The 23,494-nt window shown below is 35.8% G+C and overlaps 1 protein-coding gene across 1 annotated transcript in view; it reads left to right on the top strand.

The window, feature by feature from the left end:
* The first annotated feature begins 1,289 nt into the window (after positions 1–1,289).
* Src64B (Tyrosine-protein kinase Src64B) overlaps positions 1,290–23,494 on the top strand; it is an 88,994-nt gene continuing 66,789 nt past the window's right edge. The window contains exon 1 of the mRNA XM_089731097.1: positions 1,290–1,734. The gene's annotated coding sequence lies outside the window, so the exon portion shown is untranslated. The remainder of the gene's footprint in view (positions 1,735–23,494) is intronic.

The raw sequence follows: 23,494 nt of genomic DNA, 5'->3' as shown, positions 1-23,494 counted from the left end.
AAACGAATTAATAGAAAATAAGTAGAAAACAGGAAAGAAAAATTTTTTTGAGGGGCTAACTTCAGTCACCTGGGATAGGCGGCTTAATAAATCGAACTTTTGTGTTGTATTGCTTACTGTTTAACCAGGCATAAGAAAGACTTTTTCAAATAAATAAAAAATGTGTGCCGTCACGGGACGCTTGGCAGATGTGAAACATCGACATTATTTTGTAAAAGTAATAAGCAGAAAAGAACAGATTGTGATAGGAACTAAATATGTCATAATGATAAAATAAAATATTACGAAAAAATAATTTGTTTTCAAGTAAAACACAGGTTATGTGTACTGTAGTAAACAACACTGTATAACACACTACAGAGTATACACTATAGGTATCCGAGCTCAGTGTAGCGAGAGAGATGGCTTAACGCTGGATCGAGTGGGAGAGAATCGCACAGTCGATTGCGCATGGCGACGCGTCGTCACGGCATGCGTCGCCACGCCAGAAATCGGTTTTACGTGTGGCTATAGATGTTTCACATCAAAAGTAAACGTATTAAATACATTCTTTTTATTATCATCACCACTAAAACATGAATAACGGTGCATTGTCCTAAAAAGTCTACTAAAGTTTAGTGTGTTTGTTGTTTTGCCTACTTATTCGCTAGTAACTTATGGGGCTAGTCTCACGTGTCGAGTTCAACCATAGTAAAATTTTGATCATTTCATAGCGTTTTTGCCCAAAAGACGCGGCTTTACTCTTATAAAAAGGAATATTTGACTATATGGGTTACAAATAAATTTATCTGTACTTTATTTTTACTGTGAAAGAGTAGAATACATCTACATTCGTCATCCACATCACATCTGACTATAGTTTTTTTAGGATTGTAGGATTACTGGTGGCTCAGAGGCCTTCCCAATTTCACCAGGATAGGTGGGCGAGCAAGGGCTCAGCCAGAGGGGTGGGATTTGTTAACAGCTGTCAGAGCACCTCCAAAGGAGAACTGACCACTCAAGAGCAGCTGCTTCGCGAATGAATCTACTACCGGATCGGATCGCGACACGCTGAGAAGATCCGGCGAGAAACTCATATTAAGTTGCACGAGTACCTACGGTTACCGGGGTCCTACCTAAGCCTGCTCCTAGTGTTAGAGCTGAAGGCGTCTAATGCAAAGGTTATTGGATCTGATGGATCCGTCAGGACGTGTCTAGGGCGTCGGCGGTGACTGACTCCTGCGTGATCAGGATTCAGGAAGTAGTCAGCGGCGGCAACAATTAGGCGATAATGAAGACGCAGTCTGTTTATAGTCACGACTGGTTGCATGAGGAGTTAACGTTAAAGTTAAAAAAAACAAAAATTTTTTTTTTTCGAATAAAATTTTTTTTTAAAGTATATGTTGTTTAAAAAAAATGCAAAGCCGTGTAATAAGCAAAGCTTCTGTTTTTGAAAAAAATCTGTAAATTTCTGATCTCTAAATTTCGGAGCAATGACCTAATGACAGCCAGTATCTAATGATTTCGGCACTTGTTATGGTGAAGTAAAGTTTTCGATACAAGAAATTAATGATTGTTCTTAATTCGACTATATTAAATACGTCATATGCACATTTTTGTTTTTAAAAAAAAGTTTGCATCATAAGTGCTGTATTTATTATTAATAGTTCATTTAAATAGAGAGATTCAAATATTGAGTGAGTTGTTGTTTGTGTACAAACTTTATTAAAACTGCCGAATTTTATGAAGACGAACGTAAGTAATAAAACTTGTGCTTACAAAACATTTTCTCTATATTTTTTCCGATACATTGTGTACAATAATTAAGTGCTGTAGAATTGAGAGCGTCAAAAACCGACGATGCTAATGTACCATGAATGGTAATAATATTTACATGTAACAAATATAACTATATAATAATAATGTAATGATAAATGCTAAAACTTAAGTTTTAAAAAATAAATAAAATCATAAATTATATTTATAAATGAATTATTATTAAATTAAGAATATATTAAAAAAATCGACTATTTTACAGAATTAAGAATACTTTAAAATAATCCGTATTTATTATGACATAATAGTCCTATTATCAGGATTATTATTTATTAATAGGATTATTTTAATCTAATTTTATTACGAAATATTTAATACATCTATCTATAGATCTATTTAATATACTATATTGTTATGTAGTAATATGATAACACATTAATTGATTTAAAAAAAAATTGGTGATTTATGCTAAACTGCTGCCAGATTATGGAACTCTTTCCTAACCTCATTCAAACACAGTACTCAGGAGACAGTGGAGAGGAGTTAATTCTCAAACTGGACGATGAGTGGTAATACAAGCTTACTCTCAAAATGCACTGGGGCTGAACGCAATAGTTCTAAGTAGCAAGGGTAAACTTTACTCCAGTGGTAGATAGGGCAATGGTAAAACGGTGAAGATGGCATTGTTCCAAACAATATATTTTGAGTGAATTAACCTGTTTACTATATCACTAGGTATTAGTATTCTGTTCTCGTCAAGTGCTTCACAAAGCTTAATGACTATGTTAACCTGTCCTTTTTGACTGTTAACATTACAACTAGTAGTGTCCAAAAATACTGAATGGATCAAGTAGATCAGGTCAGGTCATGAGGATAAAAGATCTTGAGACCTAGATCATCGTGAAGGTCTACATTCTTCACATATCACGGTACTCACTTTTAAGATTTGGAGAGTCTGTGAGGGTTGCTGTTCAGGCCATGTGAGCTATATCTGAGCTCATATAAATTATATAGCCATATTTCAAAGTTACAGTTTACTTTGCAGATCTAAAATAATCTAAAAAGTAAAATTGTATGTCTTTGACTTCTAAACTGTTAACAAAAAAAACTTGCAGCATGCCAGTGAAACTGCTAACTCTTGCTTTTTTTTCCTAACAACACACAAACGGTTAGTTGATCTCACGGGCTCAATCTGAGAGAACTTAGCTAGAGTAGGTCTAGCAAGACCAGTGCTCTATTAAATTTACCACAGAATTGGAACTAGAAGTTACAATTGTTTAAAACACCCGCGGTCGCATAGATAAGAGACGAACAAGTAAACGCAAAAATTTATATTTAAGAGTATAAATTTGTAGGAGCCTAAAAGCCGTTTTAGAATAAACATTGAAAAATACAACATGACAGATGCATTGACTATATCGACGCTTGAAAAGCAAACGTGACTAAGCGACAATAACTGCTTTGTACATAAATGATAGGCAATAACCATATTCGATGTGCAAAAAAAATATATTTCTAGGTCTATTAAAATCATTTCAATCCTACAGCTACTAGCTAGATTCGTTAAAATAAATTTTGTTTTCAGGTATTTCAACTTTAAATTAGTCTACTGTAAAGTTCACGCATTGTCGCTTAGTCACGTTTGCCTTTCAAGCGTCGAATTATATTTGATTCAAGAAAAACATAATTTCACGTATGTACGTATTACGTATTAAACGTATACGGCTATTAAACATGAATTCCATTAACATTCCTATTCTGTGACAGCGTCTCGGTGGCGCCCAGTAAGGCGCCGGATTTTCGACGCACAATGAAAGAATAGTACGGATAAATAGAACGGACGTGCGATCCTTGTGAAATAGGCCGAAAGGGATAACGAAATAGCTTATTATGTATCGAAACACGATAACAAAGGGAAATAAATTTATGCTTTTATTATGTTTGTGAAGGTTGGAACGGATTCATGAAGTTTTTCAGATTTTCATTCGTTAATAGACTTAGGTACGTTATCTAATGCCTTATTTATATGAACAAAGAGAAATAACGGTAGGTTATAATAATAAAATGAAATACAAAGGCACTAACGTTTCTTTTACAAGTCTATCGTTTTTGGGAGACCGACAAGAGAAGTAGCAAAACAATTAAAAGTGAAGTATACAACAAACGTTAACATGTCTACTAACTCAAACACAAACTCACGAAATAATTAAATAAAACCTGAATTAAATGAAAGAATTATATATAGACGTTAATTTTATTATTTATACCATATACCATCCGACTCTGAAATGTACTCTGCGGTGTTACATGTGTAATATGGCATATCGGTTTTCAAATTTGATTCAAAAGGAGGCGTCTAAGGTAGAGGCAGTCGCTCGGTCTTGTTTCAGGAAATGTCAAAATAAGAATAATGCTTTAATCTTATACCTTTAAACGAGCAATTCTTGTATATTATTAAATATGTATATAATCTGAATCTCGGAAACGGCTCCAACGATTTTCATAAAATTTAGTATACAGGGGACTTCGAGGGCGATAAATCGATCTAGCTACGATTTATTTTCAGAAAATGTTGTTTTATTCGTGTTTTCAATAATCAACTCTTCCCGACATCTATTGACGAATAATAATACTATTTTTCTTAATTGAGGGCAACTAACCGCTTTTAAGACACAACAAGATGGCGTTATTAAAAAAAACCAAGCAAAGCTCGGTCATCGTTTAGTATATTATAATTAACAAACAAAAACCTAAAATAAACATTAGAAGTTAAAATTAAACCAAACGAAATAAAGCCCTATTTTATGCAGGCACCGTAATAGAAATGTTTTCTATTATAAAATCAGCGATCCATATGGCATAAATAAAATTCGCCGATCTATATCCGAAAATATATCCGTTTCTGTGTCGGAAATGTTGCTTTAGAGTAGAGCGATACCTGGTGCATATGCAACTAGCGTTCCCGTAACGAAATCGGTCGACGAACCGGAAAATCTAGGCCAAGATGCCATATTGCCTGAATATTTTCGCACGAAGAACCCGCAATTTCAATCATGCATCCACGATCATACGACACGAAAGTAATAATCTTCGACAATTCCATTTGAGAAAATATCAGCTATCAATGTATTAGAATTAATTGGTACGGAACAAATTCTATAAGACCTCGTTACTGCATATTGTTGCGTTGTCAATTTGCGAAGTGGCAGGTCTCTCAACAATGGTCATGATGTTGATTCACACATCGTACCTATCTAAATGTTGCATTCGCGGAACGCATGTCGTTACATCGCGCATGAGTTCAGTAGAAATGTCCGAACGGTACTAAGATTCCGGTTCTAATTAAATACGAATGATTCAACGGTACGCTACATGCTAATTTGCCTAAAATTCGCATTTCGTGTAACGGGCCGTATTGTATCAGATATTGTGCCTATAACACGAGAGGTCTATAAAGCTTTCACTTTATTTAAAAGACAATTATTTACTTATATACTTACTCGAACATTTTTATAACGCACAAAATTTATGGGGGTCATTAAATGGGTTATCTTGCTCAACCCCATGCGACGGTGGCCTATTTACTTCAGCACTCCGTGTAATCTATGCATTCATATCTGGGAGTGACTCAAAACCACACGAAAGCGCGTTGCGCAATATTTGTTCGATACTTCCCTGAATTTAAATATGGGGAACACTGCTAGTTGATAAGAAAATCCTGGTGACTGTGTGCTGATTTTATATCTACAGGGTGTAATAAATACATGTAGTAATAGCACTACATCGTATGTATTATCATAATAGTCATTTTGTCGCTAACTCAGAATAATGCCTGTCTATGAAAATCGTCCATCATGTGGAAGGAAACTTTTCCCCCTGCGTACCTAATCGCTGGTAGGTAAGTAGGTAAAGAGCTATTCTAGCTACGCTCGGGCGGGCCACGAAGTAAAAGGAGTTTTAATTCTTACTAACCCGGGTGGAGTTCTTTAATTATGTTGCCCATGAAATCAACATAAGCGAATTAATGGAACTGATTAAGTGATAGATTCGGTGAAACACTGCTCTTGCTAAGGCAATGGTTATCAAATTCTCTCAAATTTAGTCCCTTGAGGCTACCAGTAATTAGGTAGGAAAAAAAGCAACTGTCGATGAACATTTGTTTCTCAGTAAATCTCTTCAATAATTTCCGTTGCATTGAAATCGGAAGATTGTTGGAACAAACGAAGGAACGAGGAGAACGTGTGCTTGAAACATTTGTATTAATAAATCATCCGTTGAAAGACATGTGTTATCGGGCCTGTAGCGCTTTATCTATCAAAGACGTACATATTTTAGAAAGCTTTGACTTTTAAGACACGATTGAGTATCGTTCTTTTATTGTTCATCGTATAAACACATACAAAGTTTAACATGCTGTAATGAATTATATTTTAAAATGTCGGTCAAGTCACGATAAGTACGACCACAAAGTGAATCACTTCTCTCATTCAGTAACTAGCTGTATTCATCCAAAAATAACATCGTTTTGGGACAACGGCCGCGAGTACTGAATGATTTTATTATAGGCTTCATCTATTATGTATTTAGCGGTGTCCAATAGCAGGTGAGATACGGAAAGGAAAATCGTTACTGAAAATGTAGGACGGGATTCCTAAATATAACAATATCGACTGGCCCACGTTCGGCCATTAAAAATATTGTATGTCAGTGTTATGTTACTTCGTCTGCGTTTTTTGTTAAAAGGAGAAAAAAGAAGATATATAAAACTACCGTCAATCCGATCGTAAAAGATACAGTCGGTCATAGATATAGTTGATGCCTGCAATCCTGGTTACGCACACCAAAACTTAATTTTGATTGGTTTAAACTGTGAATCTATATCTAATATATAAAATTCTCGTGTCACAATGTTCGTTCCCATACTCCTCCGAAACCGCTTGACCGATTCTCATGAATTTTTTTATGCATATTCAGTAAACCTGAGAATCGGCTACTATCTATTTTTCATACCCTAAGTGGTAAGGGTTGTCCACCCCTAAGATTTATTTTTTATTTTTTGGACATTTTTTTTTTATAATGAGACATTACGTGGTTGAATGAGGTATTGTTATTTTTATATTCCTTCATCGTTCACATCGCTACATGCCTCTTTCACTCATCTTCCACATCCTTACACACTTACAATAAGTTAGTTTGTTTTTTCTACAGTAGAAATTCCCTAGAAATCTTATATATGGCAAAACAACGTTTGCCGGGTCAGCTAGTATGTATATAAAAATGAATTGCTGTTCGTTAGTCTGGCTAAAACTCGAGAACGGCTGGACCGATTTGGCTAATTTTGGTCTTGAATTATTTGTGGAAGTCCAGAGAAGGTTTAAAAGCTAGATAAATAAGAAAATTCTCGAAATTAAATGAAAATAACAATTTTGTTGTGTTTTGATGTGTCCCCCCCGTTGGACGGATTCCTTTTGTTTGTTTTAAGTTTATTTTATACAAAAGTTTAGGTTTTTTATTTATCAATTGAAGCACTACGAAGTCTGCCGGGTCAGCTAGTCTATTAATATTAATAAGTAGCACAATTTCATTTTCATGTATTTCCTGTTTTTCCTGTTTTTCCAGTTCAAGGTAAAATTTTCTAAGTAGGATTGAAATCAGACTGGTAGGCTTTTGTAATACTATCGAGTCAAATTAGACTACAATATTATATAAAGACATTAAAAGAATGATTTAATATCAGAGAAACTCTTTAGTTACAGACTCACTAGCATGCCAGTTGAATTGAATTGAATAAAAACATTTGAATAAAAACTTTTGATATTTTTTCATTAATTCGACGCCGTTGTGATCAGTAGTTGGTCTACTATTAGAGGGCTTTGAGAGACTACACGGGTTTGTCCGGCCTAACTAAGGAGGACCAATGGCTTGTTTATTTAAGCTAAAGCTACATCAAAATTTAATATAATTACCCGGCATTGTGACTAAAACAGGAAATTTCAATGAGACCAACCTCAATTTATTTACTAGCATTGCGGGCTCATCATTAGAACAGTTATATGATACAAGGTTATAATAGATTATAGCCATTCTTCGATTATGAAACTTGAATCCGCAGTTCATCGATGAAATACGATTGGTGCCTCTGTTTCATCTACGGTTTCTAATAACTTATATTCAACTGGACTTTTTAACTTGTAAATGCCCCTCGAATATGAAAGATTTTGAGTTTTGTCGAATCTTTCTATCAATAATTGAATATTAACTGGAAGATTATACTAAGAACCGAATACTTCAATTATATACAAAATTAGTAACTCTGCAAATCTGAACTTCGTCGCATAACAAGTGATTATTCAATTAGTTTAACTTCAACAGACGAAGTTAGTGTTCACAGTTGCACAGCAAACGCGAAAGTAATGTTGAGAAAACTATTAAGTATGTCTCTTTAAGTTCAGGGCTTGTTTCTATAGTACATTCCATTTACCACTAGTACTTGTTTTTTTTTTAAAAGGATTTTATGACCTGGTAACTAAGACCTTTAAGTCATGTCTTAATTTAATTTATATTCATATCTTTATGAAAAATTATAAAATATTATGGAGTGAAATGAAATGAAGATGATTAATTTGAGACATTAATCAACTGGGATGAAATGAAATGAAATGAAATGAGATGATATGGGATGAAATATAATCTCAGTAAAATGGTGGTCATTTACTAAGATTTTTTCAGTGGACTTTTTGGACGATCCCGAGAAGTTAACGTCCAGCGGCTTTGTTTCATTTTCCCACATTTGTTCACTTTCACAGATATTAAACAGTTAATAAACCACCATTATTACACATTTAAACCCGAAGAAACACTAAATAGACAAAATAAAACAAATCACACAACTTCACTCCTCGCGTTCCCGCCAAAAAGTCACTAGTACTTGTATCTTGTTTTTATCAAATTACCCTCTCGAACGGTCTGGTTGTAAACGTGAAAGGCTTTGGCACCCCTTCCTGTAACAATGTTAGTGTTTAGTAAACCCTTACCGTGACCATGAGTAATATGCGATTTGTAATCGAAAGTATCGCGCCTTAGTTCATTGAGTTGTCGTGAATCCCACAACCCACCTTGATGTATGAGGTTGAATTCTCTACCGAATTGAAAAACTGTATGATCACCAAATATTATAGATGCAGCTGTGTGTGACGGTCGTTTTATATAGTGTTATATTGCATCATTCTTAATCAACACAGGAATTAGGAAAGGGAGAAAGGATGATGCATTCTCATTCTGTGAACCGTTGAACAAAAATATTCTATGATAGTATGCTTCATTGAGAAAATGGCATACTTTTAGATTGTTAAGTTTTCATTTCAAATTCATTCATCTTGAACTTGTTCGTGAGAAATGTTTTAAAGCAATCTTACCAAATAAAGTGACTGTATCTTACGTCGACACAAGATTAAGTCGGACGGGTGAATGTACTCGTTTTCCTAAATATGGTTCTATTTAAATTTCGGGGTCTAATAAACTTGGTGTCGTTGACTTTTGGAAACTGTATTTTATATATTTATATTATATATCAAAGCTATGATTCGAATATATCAAATTCGGCAAAGACTACTAATTGCGTTCATATACATATTATGTATTTGATGCAAACTTTAGTTAACCAAAATTTTTGTAACATAGAAATTTGAAACTACTAAGACTGATTTGGTGTAAAAACCAAAGTGACGGATAATGCAGACTTAAATATTATTTCAATGATATAGACATTCACAGTTCAATATAAAACTAATATCTATTTAACTTAATATTTTAAGATTCTTTAATCAAATTTATTGCATAGGTAGAAGGACGAGCTCACGGCCCACCTGATGTTAAGTGGTTACCAGAGCCCATACGTCTACAAGGTAAATGCTGCCACCTACCTTGAGATATGAGTTCTAAGGTCTCAGTATGGTACAACGGCTGCCTCACCCTTCAAAGCGTGTGGGGTGGTAGTACCTACCCGTGCGGACTCACAAGAGCTCCACCAATAAATGTTTTCACAGCATGTTCCATCATTATAGGGATAGTCATGCTTTTTACAATTTGAGATAAAATGGAATAATGGTGGTTGGTCTACAACTCACAAATCGGAAACCATGGGGGCCAAATCAATGCGTGAAGCTACGATTATTCTTATCATTTCGGCTTTGAGGACGGTTTCCTTACCTGCAAGATGCCGATAGTCACACATGACATGACAAACAAAAAACGTTGCCTACCGTTGGACTACGCAACCCTAAAACGTTATTGTTGAATCAATACGACGCGGCAGAAGTTATTTGCTTCTGTGTCGGAAGCGTATCTGGAACATCGGGAAATATAATATTTTCGAGCATCGAACGACGGAGATACCGAACCATTCAAAGTCCGGTCCTGGGTACGGTTGTGAAATGAAACATGAGTTTCCTTTGCAGTTTTTGATTTAGTATTAAGAAACTCGACTTATTTTTAAAAAGTGAAATTGTTTTTTTTTTTTTTTTTCCTACCTATGCTGATAGCCTTGATTAGCCTAGCCTTAGCTTGATTGATAGCCTCTATTTCAGCTTCACCCTAACGTTAGTAGGTGAGCTCGCGGGGCTCAACCGGAGAGTTGCTAACACTGACCCTAGCAAGAGCAGTGCTTCGCAGAATCTACCACCGGATCGGAAACGCGACCCACTGAGAAGATCCGGCGAGAAACTCAGCGGGCTGATGAAATTGTAATACGCTGTATAATGTATAGACGCTGTATAATGTATAGACGCTGTATAATGTAGAGACGCTGTATAATGTATAGACGCTGTATAATGTATAGACGCTGTATAATGTATAGACGCTGTATAATGTATAGACGCTGTATAATGTATAGACGCTGTATAATGTATAGACGCTGTATAATGTATAGACGCTGTATAATGTATAGACGCTGTATAATGTAGAGACGCTGTATAATGTATAGACGCTGTATAATGTATAGACGCAGTATAATGTATAGACGCTGTATAATGTATAGACGCTGTATAATGTATAGACGCTGTGTAATGTAATAGATTGTCAAAAAGTCAACAAGTAATTTTATTGCAATAGATGAATTCTATTTTCATTAAGCTCCGTTTCAGCCTGAAGTAGAACGGTCACTGGGGTCCCTATTCACAAAGTGAATAACGCCATCCATCGCGTGGCATGAAGCAGAAGTTTCAATAGGATTAATGCTATCCTACCCTTCGGACCGTAACGCACGAATGCTTTACGACGAAAACATGTAGGATGGGCGTAGCCACTCGTGCGTTCTTACATTACAATAGAAATACAATACAATCTTATGAGTAAAAGTAATTTGGAAACACGACACTATAAAACGTGAGGCAAAAATGAGAGTCGGCTTATGCGAGTTCTGTAAGAGAAAACGAAAGTGTAATCCTGCCCGTTATAAATGTTGTGATACTGCCAGTTTAACGGTCCATTGATATTCAAACATGGTTTCCACGAGATCGTGGTTAATGTTTGCAGGCTTTAAGGCATGGAATGGACATTCTGTCATTATAAGTTTTGTGGGCACAACTTAATTGGTCGCATTAAACTGATGATGAGGTTTTCGCTGATGCTGAGACGGAAAACGGTCGAGAAATAATACGCAATGCAGTAATATTGAATGGCAAGATGGTCGGGTAAAAGTAATTTAGTTTCTTTTTCTTGTTTTATTCTTATGAATTTTTCGAAGACTTTCGCCACTTCTCTGGTAGAATCATAATTCCATAGTTGTAGAACTTATTCTAGTAGGCAGTGACTAGACTGGGCTGGGCAAAATAATGCGTCTAGTCATTTTCAAAAGACACTTTTAAAGCCGTAATTGACACCGCAAAGTGAGTTCTGCAGAGAAGAGGTTTTTGACAAAAAAAAAAAACAAGGCTATGAACGAAATGTCCTTATAGAATCTGCATTTTTAAAGCCATAACTATCTATACTTATTATTAATATTATAAAGAGGAAAGATTTGTTTGTTTGTTTGTTTCGAATAGGCTCCGAAACTACTGGACCGATTTGAAAAATTCTTTTTCCATTAGAAGCCGACATTGTCCCTGATGAACATAGGCTACTTTTTTTACAAAAAAAATTATTTTATTTTTTTGGTTTCATGTGTGTTTTAATGTTTCCGAAGCGAAGCGAGGGCGGGTCGCTAGTTGTTTAATAAACAAACGACGCTATATTCATACCTAGAATGTTCCATACACTTCTATTGAGCTACAGGTAGTATAAGAGTTCGTCTGTCGTCCTTAAGTGGGAAACTTCTACTTAGGGATTTTCAATCCGTAGAATAAGTCTTAGAATAAATATTAATTTAGATGCAGAGGGCCCATGACGTGTCAAAGCCTCAATTGTGCTGTATAACGGCTGTTCCACCCTTGAAATTGGAACGCCTAACTGCTTGGCGTCGGAAATAGGCAAGAAAGTGATGCCGCCTTCTACAATCAACTAGTAATCGTAGCTATCATACATTTTATCATTCGAAACAGAAATGAACTAACCTTACACACCCGGAATTTTATAATTTAATTAAATGGAATCTAGTTTACATTTATACAAATATGTTGAACTGAAGGATTATTCATCGCTCGCCACGTGAGTAATATGGTTACGTTTTGCCATTGAATTTGCATAGAAAGCAGCTATTTGCATTTTCGCTGGCCAAAAATCTACGTTCAACGCTTTGCGTTGGAGCCGGCTCACGTGTCATCATTTAGCTTGTATTGTTTTTTTTTTGACACTAAATTTGTTTGATTACGAACTAAATGGATTGTAGAGATTGACAACTTAAGACAGAAAAGATGTGTGGTGTCGTGGGACACCGGATAGGAACGAAGTTCCTTATTATAAAAATATTAATTTTAAGTTCTATTCGAGGTATAAAGAAAATAATTATTCGGGTATACATTTATTATGGTTTTTTTATATAAAAATAAAGTTTATTTTTATAAAAATAAAAATGTTATTTTTTGTACGCTATCACAAAGGTAAGTGGTCCACTATGTGCATTACTAATTTGTACGTTTTAACAAAGTTAAGTCGTACACTGTGTGCATTACTAATAAAAATCTTACGTTACTTTGCTTTTGTGGGCTTAGAAATATGTATATATTATGTATTCGAAACAATGATATTGATGATCCACTGTTGCCTATTAATTATTACGTTTTGCTACGTGTGTGTGTGTTGTGCTTCAATGGGCAAGTGTGCCGTTGTATTTATTTTTCATTTAGGCCTGCTTTTGTTTCTATTAAAACGTGATTAAGTTCAACTAGGTTAATATAGACTACAGACAATATTAATATTATTATTTTTTCATTACTTTTCGTTATTGTAACATCTATGTCGACGAAAATTTCATTTTGTATTCATATTTGTTTGAGGAATCTGTAAAACTTTAAAAAAATTATATAAATATAATTATTCTTGTTTGTGCGATCGTGATTGAAAACGATATTCCCTATTCCCTAGCTCTTAAATCTCAAAAGGGCCGAGCAATCTTTAAAAGACTGATGAAATTTTCATAACTGGTCACGTTAAATAAATGATCCTACAATAGCACAGATTAGCCACATATTATATTTCACGTTGTGAGCGAATTTAAACTCTAAATTAATTAGAGATTAATAAAATTTACTTAGTGATTTAAAATGTAAATCATATCGTTTTCTATCGATATCGATTATATCGTCATACTATCGTTTTAGTTCAATTAAGATCCTGATAATTTTTGTTTTTCCATTGAAACTTTTCATTTAAGATACGAAATTCATTCGGGTGTTTGTCTGTGCGCCTGTACAACAAAATCCCACAAGATGTTCAGAACCTACATATACATAGGTTTAAGGAAACTATTACAGAACATCTGTGCAATAAAGCTTACTATAAAGTCAATGATTATTTAGAAGATTGCACAAAGTGGGAATGAGTTGCTCGCTCCAGGCATTTCAATATTGTAATAATTGTTACGTTATAATACTCATTGTAAAAATTAATATTTAAAAAAAATCTAATATAAAAAAAAAGCTAATAGAAAAAAAAATAAGACATGCCCGCTCAGTTTCTTGCCAGTTCTTCTCAGGACGGAGGCTAGTTTTTGTGAATTGACGGTAATTCTTTTTGACGTTCAACAAGTATGTAATTTCATTTATGTTGAATAAAAATATGATTTGATTTGATTTGATTTGAAACAAAACAATCGAAGCACAAATGTTCGGTTGCCTCTTTATTTAGACGATTGCAATTTACGCAACGAATGGTCGTGTTGATTAAATTCTGTTCAAAAATCGAACTTTCGATTGTGGTATTGTTCGGAATTTCCGTTCTGCTTCCCGAGAGCGTTCAGAAAAATTAAATAAAGCACGAGAAACGAAATTTTGATTACGACCGCCGCGTCAGTCAAGGGCCATACATTCGGAGCGCCTGTATCGTTCACGAATCCACTTGAGGGCGCCCGCCTCTGGTGTATTCAAAACGCCATTTTATTTTACTCCCAGACCAGTCGCCGAATTCAATTTGTTTTACTTCAACACTGAGGCTGTAACAACCTAATGCACAATTTGTTTGTACGAATATTCGAGAAATAAAATTATTCTTTTCATCGTGCTAGTAGTAGTCCCGCAGTAGTCGAAATTCGACTATAATTAATTGAAATTGTAAGTTTGTACACTATTATGATTATATTTTCAAAGACTATTATACTTCTATAATCACAAATTTCACCAAGACTACACTATAGAAAAATATTAATAAAGACAAACAATATTTAATCTATTCTCAATTTGACCATAGACGTCAAGAACAAAAGTTTGACAATAAATAAATAGTACGCATGCATGTGTGCGTCAAATACATGGCAGTGTGTGTAATGTTTTTTTTTATTGATTTAATGTATTTTTTAGGCATAATTTAAAAAATATTAACTTTCTGCACTCCTCTATATTCTCTATAAGTGTGGGAAATTTCATACTCCTCCGTCCGCAAAATTTTCGTAAAAAGGGATACAAAGTTTTTCCTTCACGTATTAATATATAGATGTTATGAATAAGGATTCTCTATCAACGAGAATTCTCTACACGTTGAGCTTCGTTAATGCGACTTGAATTCATAGAATAGTGTAATGTTTTCCAAGTCGTCGCCATGATTATAAATAAGGAACGGCTAACCCAGGGTTTGAGTTATTCTCTTATGTAATTACTGGTTGTATGGTGAATTATGCGCCCTCATGTATACGTAATACTTTATAGATGGGAGGATATTCATCCTATTATCATGCTTTCTGCTTTCACGTATTTGTTACTAATCAATTGAGACTTTAACTTACCGTGTCAGGGCTTAGGGCTTTAGGGTTGTAGTCTATGGGCTTCGCTAAACACTTTTCGAACACTGCTCTTGCTAGGGCTAGTGTCGGCATGATCTTTTAGGTTGAGTCCCGTGAGCACACTTACCAAACCTTGCATAGCTGAGCAAGGGGCCCGAGCCCGCAAGGGCCGAGCGAGCTTTTGAAGTCGTCGTGGCCTAAAGGATAAGACGTCCGGTGCATTTGTGTTGAGCGATGTATCGGTATTCGAATCTCAGGCGGGTACCAATATTTCTAATGAAATACGTACTCAATAAATGTTCACGATTGACTTTACTGGTGGTAGGACCTCTTGTGAGTCCGCGCGGGTAGGTACCGCCGCCCTGCCTATTTCTGCCGTGAAGCAGTACCTAATGCGTTTCGGTCTGAAGGGTGGGGCAGCCGATGTAACTATACTGAGATCTTAGAACTTATATCTCAAGGTGGGTGGCGTATTTACGTTGTAGATGTTTATGTGCTCCAGTAACCAGTAAACACTAGGTGGGCTGTGAGCTCGTCCACCCATCTAAGCAATAAAAAAATAATAAAAAAACCACTGGAGGCTACCGATAGGTACGGTAAAATAGAAGTTAAAATGTGTACAGAAAGTGTGAAAGTAGCCCCGGTGATTGACAAATTAAAGAGCGTGGTATGGAATGTAATGCGTAGAGAGGAGATGCATGTAACTAGGAGATGTGTGAAAATGGTAGTGCAACGAGATGACGACTGATAAAAGAGAATGGAATAGAAAAATTCGCTGTGTCGACTCCACCTGATGGAATAAGTTGGAGAAAAAGAATAAGAAAATGTGTATATGCTTTTCCACGTCGTTCACTGCGTTAATTTAAAAGTTTGTACATGGGTTTTTGGTTTAATCGATTGGGCGCGTCGGTGAAAGTGTGGATTATAAGAGGTAGGATTATAAGGCTTCAACAGAGTATTCGTTCCATCCCGCAAATGATTTTCATTAAATTAGGCAGTACCGAAAGAGACGCGTGTATATCATTGATTAAAAAAAAATCGTACCTACGAAATTTGTGAGTTCTTTTTGAGATATTCGCAGTATTTATCTCTCACATTCGAAGTTGCTACGGAACACAGTTATTAATAATAAAAAGAGAACGGATCTGCTTGTCTTGCTTCCGCATACAAAGCCTTACTCATTTGGCGGCTGGTAGAACGTTGGAGGAACGTTGGTTCACGTCACGCCTTAGTTGAGGTGTTGTAGCGCACGAGGTCAATAGCCGTGCCACTCTGAAAAAGCTATCGATGACGCATTCATTTATTCAAATTACTTAGTGGAATTTGGGATACCGATGATTTAACGTTACAGGTTACATGTTTGTTGAATAGCGGTTAGCGCTTTTTTCGAGAATTAAGTTTACAACATCAGCAAAAATAATTCACACACACAGCAGGACCCTTAGTTGTATGTCGAATTAGGAAAACTCAAAGCGTACTAATTCTAATTAAACAATTGTCGTTTTAATAACGTTTTATTAACAATGTAATAAACACACAAAGCTTGCAACATATTTTATTTACCGATCAATCCTAAATGCCTACGTGTGACAGCGTTGTTGTTAAAAAGCGTTCAACTTGCAGATTTTTTTATAAATGTATCATTTTGTCGGAACTAACGGTCACAAACAGGGGAAATCCTGTTGTTTCTGCTAAATAAATGATTCCGAATGTTTATTACGCTAGTAATGCAGTAAAAACCAATATGAAATGAGCCATGTAAATCTATATATTAATACGTGAAGAAAAAACTTTGTATTCTTTTTTACGAAAATTGCGCGGACGGAGGAGTATGCCCACACTTGTAGATAATATAGAGAAGAAGTGCAGAATGTTAATTTTTTTTTAAATATGCCTAAAAAATACATTAAATCAATAAAAAAAACATTACACACACTACCATGTATTGACGCACACACGCATGCTTTTTTTTTATTTTTATTGATTTGATGAGTGTACGAGCTCACAGCCCACCTGGTGTTAAGTGGTTACTGGAGCCCATAGACATCTACAACGTAAATGCGCCACCCACCTTGAGATATAAGTTCTAAGGTCTCAATTATAGTTACAACGGCTACCCCACCCTTCAAACCGAAACGCATTACTGCTTCACGGCAGAAATAGGCAGGGTGGTGGTACCTACCCGTGCGGACTCACAAGAGGTCCTACCACCAGTAATTACGCAAATTATAATTTTGCGGGTTTCATTTTTATTACACGATGTTATTCCTTCACCGTGGAAATCAATCGTGAACATTTGTTGGGTACGTATTTCATTAGAAAAATTGGTACCCGCCTGCGGGATTCGAACACCGGTGCATCGCTCAACACGAATGCACCCGAAGTCTTGTCCGTTATGCCACGACGACTTCAATACTGCATACTATTTATTTATTGTCAAACTTTTGTTCTTGACGACTGCGGTCAAATTGAGATTAAATTAAATATTGTTTGTCTTTATCAATATTTTTCTATAATGTAGTCTTGGCGAAATTTGTGATTATAGAAGTATAAATAGTCTTTGAAAATAGAATCATAATAGTGTACAAACTTACAATATTAATTAATTATAGTCGAATCTCGACTACTGCGGGACCTCTAGTATTATTAAAACTGTCAACATAACATCTATGAAGTTGTGTGAATTCTTTCTACTATAACGCAAATAACCAGTTATAAACATAATATATTCATGCTCAATCGAGCGAAATTAGGACGGCCTATGTTCATGTGACGTAATTCATATTTTTTTTTGTCTGCATTCTTCCTTGGCCGCAGTTTTGGGTCGCAAACAATGGTTCCGTATGAATAGTCACAGCTAGACTGTACTAGGCGTCCATAATGCTGAAGCTTGCAGGTGGAGTTTTTGCCGCGAGCATCGCGCGCACTGGGTCAACAGGTTCGCTCGAGTACCGAGCCCGGCGATGCGAAGTCTCTCAACCACTTACTTAAAGGTCTCACGTACATACCCATACCGATATGTCAGCACCGGATAAAGACTTAAATCCGACCGAGAATCATACGAGCATCGAGTGCTTTGAGCTATTTGTGAGCCGTTGGTTTTTAGCACCGCGCTTATTTATTGTTTTCGAAAACATCCCGACAGTCTTATTCTGCTAATGTGGTGTGAATTGTGATATCGTCTTCTCGCATAAAAACTGTATAATTTCAAAACTTACTAATTTTACAGGAGTGTTTTAAAGGTTTAACATGTTATATCTATCTTCTTTAAATTAATAAATTCTTTAAATGAATTGCTGTTCGTTAATCTCGCTAAAACTCGAGAACGGCTGGACCGTTTTGGCTAATTTTGGTCTTGAATTATTTGTGGAAGTCCAAAGAAGGTTTAAAAGGTAGATAAATATGAAAACGCTCGCAATTAAATAAAAATAGCAATTTTGTTTTTCCATTGATGTCCCCCGTCGGACGGATTCCTTTTGTTAGTATTAAGTTTATTTTATTTTTAAGTTTATTTATCGATTGAGGCACTACGAAGTCTGCCGGGTCAGTTATTTTTAATATTAATAATATTTTTTTTACCAGTTGCATTATCTGTTATTATTTTGTTAATAGTAGTCAAAACATAGGTAAAAAAAAAGAACTAAGCTACACTCATTTGACAGTATTTATGAGAAATATACCGGTGATACCAAATGTTTACGCATATTAACTCACTTTCGAATATTTTTGGAAATTGTACACTTTTAATGAGAAAAAGCGATATATCTGTTCGGTTTATTAGTCAACTGAATATAACACGACAAGTTAAAGAGGCACGGTTAATTTTATGCAAGTTGGGCACGATGCGTTCACCCGCTCTCGTCCGTATTGATTTTTGTTATTTACATCCCGTCTGCTCCCTTCTACATCTGCGACTATTGTTGAATGAGCCACCGTTTATATCAGCCCGTTTAAATATAATTTTGGACGTTGAATGCTTCGAATTTGGTATTTAGCTGGCTGGAACGTTTTAAGGACTTCTTGTAGGGCTAAATACTGTAGTTGACAAAACTGAACTGATAAAAGACGGTAGTTCGATGTCGTAAATTATAACAAATGATATAAATAATTTTACTGGTGGTAGGACCTCTTGTGAGTGTGCGCGGGTAGGTACCACCACCCTGCCTATTTCTGCCGTGAAGCAGTAATGCGTTTCGGTTTGAAGGGTGGGGCATCCGTTGTAACCTATACTTGAGACCTTAGAACTTATATCTCAAGGTGGGTGGCGCATTTACGTCGTAGGTGTTTATGGGCTCCAGTAACCACTTAACATCAGGTTGGCTGTGAGCTCGTCCACCCATCTAAGCAAAAAAAAAAGAATGTCATAAATAAAATTGATCGATTATAATATGTAAAAAAAAAAAATATTACAACCATCGATGACTATAAGGAGTCTAAGATAGAAACGTCAAAGAAAATAACAGCGTGTTGAAAATCGAGATCGTTTTCACAGAAAAACAAAACTCAATTCCCCGTTGGCTTACGTTACAAAAAATATCAAAAATGTATCCGATAATATACGTTCATTGTTTACACGAAACACGGTAAAAGCTTTATTTCGCAACGTACCTGACATAGCTTCCAGTCGTCTGAAAATAGTCGTCCACGTGTGCCAGTATTTAGGTCGTCGCCTCGTTTACAATTATCTTTTCTGATGCTACACTTTATCACCCTCACAATGCCTTTGTATCATATAAGACATTTTTTGTGTATGGTCGTATGAATCCTTTTGTGCTTTATGAGACATTATTATATACGACGTTCCATTGTTTGAATGTTCTCCTATATATAGCCCGACCCTTTAGGACTATCCGTTTGTTTTAGTAGGTAGTATCGGAGATTTACTTGTTGGATCATCAATCATGGAAAACAAAACCATATTATGAATTAGTTAAATTCGATTTTCGCGAGACGTAGACATGATTAAAGCAACTTTTACGGTTTAATTTCGTGTATAACCACAAAAACTACGTATTCGGGTATTCGAAACTTCGACATAACAAAATAATCATGACAATTAAAAAAAAAAACGCTAGGTATATTAAACCGTAAAAGTAGTTTTAATTCGATTTAATTAATTTAAATTTTCATGATCCGAAGTACTTCAACTAATTCAGGGAATCAATTATTAATCATAATCTAGTTACTATTAGTTAGTGAGCACATCAATTTCTCTATCTCCTTTTTTTTTTTTTTTTTTGTACCTAAGCTGATAGCCTTGAGAGGCTATTTCAGCGGAACCTTAACTAGTAGGTGAGCTCACGGGGCTCGAACCTGACGACGCGACCCCCTGAGAACGGTGACCGGCTTGAGGTACCTAAAAGCACCGTTAGTGGATCGGGAGAATCCGAAATGACGTGGACACAATTTCTTTCTCTTCCCAGCTATTTATCCCACATGGTGGTGGGGTCAGCTTTCCTGACTTTACTCCTACACTTCGCTCTGTCTTCGATATCCTCGTCAGCACCATTGCATTCTCTCTTGTCCTTCAGCACTGGACACAATTTCTCTATCAAAATACAAACAACGCCACAGCTAATCTAAGTTACTTCGAATAGTCATCGTTCGTGCCTGTTATACAGAAAATGTGTTATATGTAATCTAATGTGTATATCTGTAACATAAACTTTAGTCTACTCCTCGACCTTAAATAAGCCCCGAAAACTTTTTTAAGCCTTCCCTGATGCGTGCGAGCGACTCATATCAGCTCGTAATCTTACCTTTGATGGTATCGGTCGGTGTCTTGTGTAAATTGAGTAATTACCGGCATAGATTACGAACACCGGAGGGCGGAGTGGGAGGTATCGATCACTCTATAAGCATGATGTCACATCATTTACTCAGCTGGGTAATTTTTGATGAACAACCAAATGTTAATACGTTAATTAAACGGTTTTTTTATTTATTGCTTAGATGGGTGGACGAACTCACAGCCCACCTAGTTGTTAAGTGGTTACTAGAGCCCATAGACATCTACAACGTAAATGCGCCATCCACCTTGAGATATAAGTTCTAAGGTCTCAGTATAGTTACAACGGCTCCCCACCCTTCAAACCGAAACACATTACTGCTTCACGGCAGAAATAGGTAGGGAGGTGGTACCTACCCGTGGGGACTCACAAGAGGACCTGCCATCAGCAAAAAAGAATTACCAGTATTTAGTAGAACTCTAACACATTTCCATGTTAGTTCTGTCAGTTCCAGTCAGTTCTGCCGTGAAGCAGTAATGTGTTTCGGCTTGAAGAGTGGGGCAGCCGTTGTAACTACTGAGACCTTAGAACTTATATCAAGGTGGGTGGCGCATTTGCGCTGTAAAAGTCTATAGGCTCCAGTAACCACTTAGCACCAGGTGGGCTGTGAGCTCGTCCACCCATCTAAGCAATAAAAAAAATAATAAAAAAAAGTCAAAACTCTTAAGTTTGTCCTTTGATGGGCATCAAAGTTTCTTCTTGATTTTCGAATGACAGAGAAACTATTCCAAGGTTCCTCCCAAAGGCATCAAATTATCACATCAAAGGCGTCAATTTTACAATAATATTCGTCAAATTGTCTAGACTTTAGACTTTCGACAGCTGCAATGCCTTCGTCCTTAGAATCAACGGTTCAGTGCTCCGTCTGCCCTCACTTAACCAGAGACTGATGACCTTAGATCCATTCAAAACTCATTTAATGTTACCATTTGCACCCAGCTCAAGAAAACATTTCTAATACTATTTAGTAAGGTTCACCGAGCAGACACTAAAGCCCGGCCCGCAGAAATAGGTATATTATTTAAATTGAGCGTAATGGAATGTAAAACGTCAATGTAATTACAATTCTTAGAAACAAAATACCTTCATATTTTTTATAAAACTATTTTCCTTATGCCCTCCCTAATTTCTCAACTTCATAAATAAGTAATGAGCTTTAATTAGCTTAATTAAATATACGCAATACAGTACATTAGCAAGACAATTAAAGAACATTCCAGATAATGACAGCGTTATGAAATTTATACGAACTCACAAAATAAGATATTACCAATGTTTTATCGAATATAGCGTGGAATCGATAATGATGCGAAACACAGACGAGCACCGTCACACCGTGTTATTAAACAAAATCAACCACAAAATCTAATAGTACTGCGGCTTTTGACATGTAAATCTGACAATCGAACTGATAGAATAAAATGATGGAAGCAATTGTGTTTATAACAACTTACCACCTAATTATGAGACTTTAGGTCAATTCATTAATTAGTTTCATTTCTAAACACAAAATAAGTGACTAAAAGAGGCATTTCCGAATGATAATATAACCATGTTTTTTTTTTAAATTTGATTGATGCAAATATAAGTATATTGAGAATAAATTAGTATCAAACCATGACGTTGATTCCTTTTTGTTTGATAGAGATGGGATTTACATATATTTTTTGAGGTCTTATTTAACTCGAATATTGAATTTAATAAGAGTTATAGTGTACCTAATTATAAAGTATAATTTTAGGATGCTGTTGAGTGATCCACCACAAACTCTTGTTGCAAGGAAGTAGTAGCGTCCCCCAGCATTGAGGAAACCGAAGCGATGAAGAAAGTTTTGTGCAAAAATATATCATGATCAAGTCTAATTTTAATTCCAAATGACATGCATACTTTAACACTCATATTATAACCGTATTGGTTTCCGTCCGCGAATTCGCCCACATGGACTATTTTTTTTGATTTTTTAAGCTATTTCCCTACCTAATCGTTGGTAGCTTAAAGGCTATTTCAGCTAGGTGCGTACCAATAGATGAACTCAGCCAGGGAGGACTTGCTAACACTAGCCCTAGCAAGAACAGTGCTTCGCTGAATCTACCACCGGATCGAAATAGCGACCACTGAGAAAACCTGGCGAGGAATTGACTGGGTCATTCTTTTTCATATATTTATTTATTTTTCATAAATATATGAAAATGAACGAAAACGTTTTGTGTCTCTTCACGCCTAAACGACTTAAGCGATCGCTATGAAATTTGTCACACGATAACAATTCTTCAGGGCTCGAGAATGAGTGAGAGTTTTGTAACCTCCGATATACAAAACGTAATAGATTATTTTACATCGCTACCCGCCACGGGGCTTAAACCCAGTCTTATTTTGTACGCGATATACCGGTTACTTTATTGAATCTGTTAAATAATAGTGATAAAATAAAAAATTACCGAGAATTCAGGTCGCAATCATGAAGAATTTATGTCTTCGAATCACAAACCATTATGTTAATTGAAAGACAACAATTTAATACCAAAAGAAATATTTAAAGACAAAAGTAAATTGAGCCTAAAGCTACAGCTCGTACCCTCGACTC

The sequence above is a fragment of the Bombyx mandarina genome, chromosome 11, assembly GCF_030267445.1.
Source record: "Bombyx mandarina strain Sakado chromosome 11, ASM3026744v2".
Classification (NCBI taxonomy): Eukaryota; Metazoa; Arthropoda; class Insecta; order Lepidoptera; family Bombycidae; genus Bombyx; species Bombyx mandarina.
Note: the sequence above shows the minus strand (reverse complement) of the source record. Positions and strands in the feature narration are given on the sequence as shown.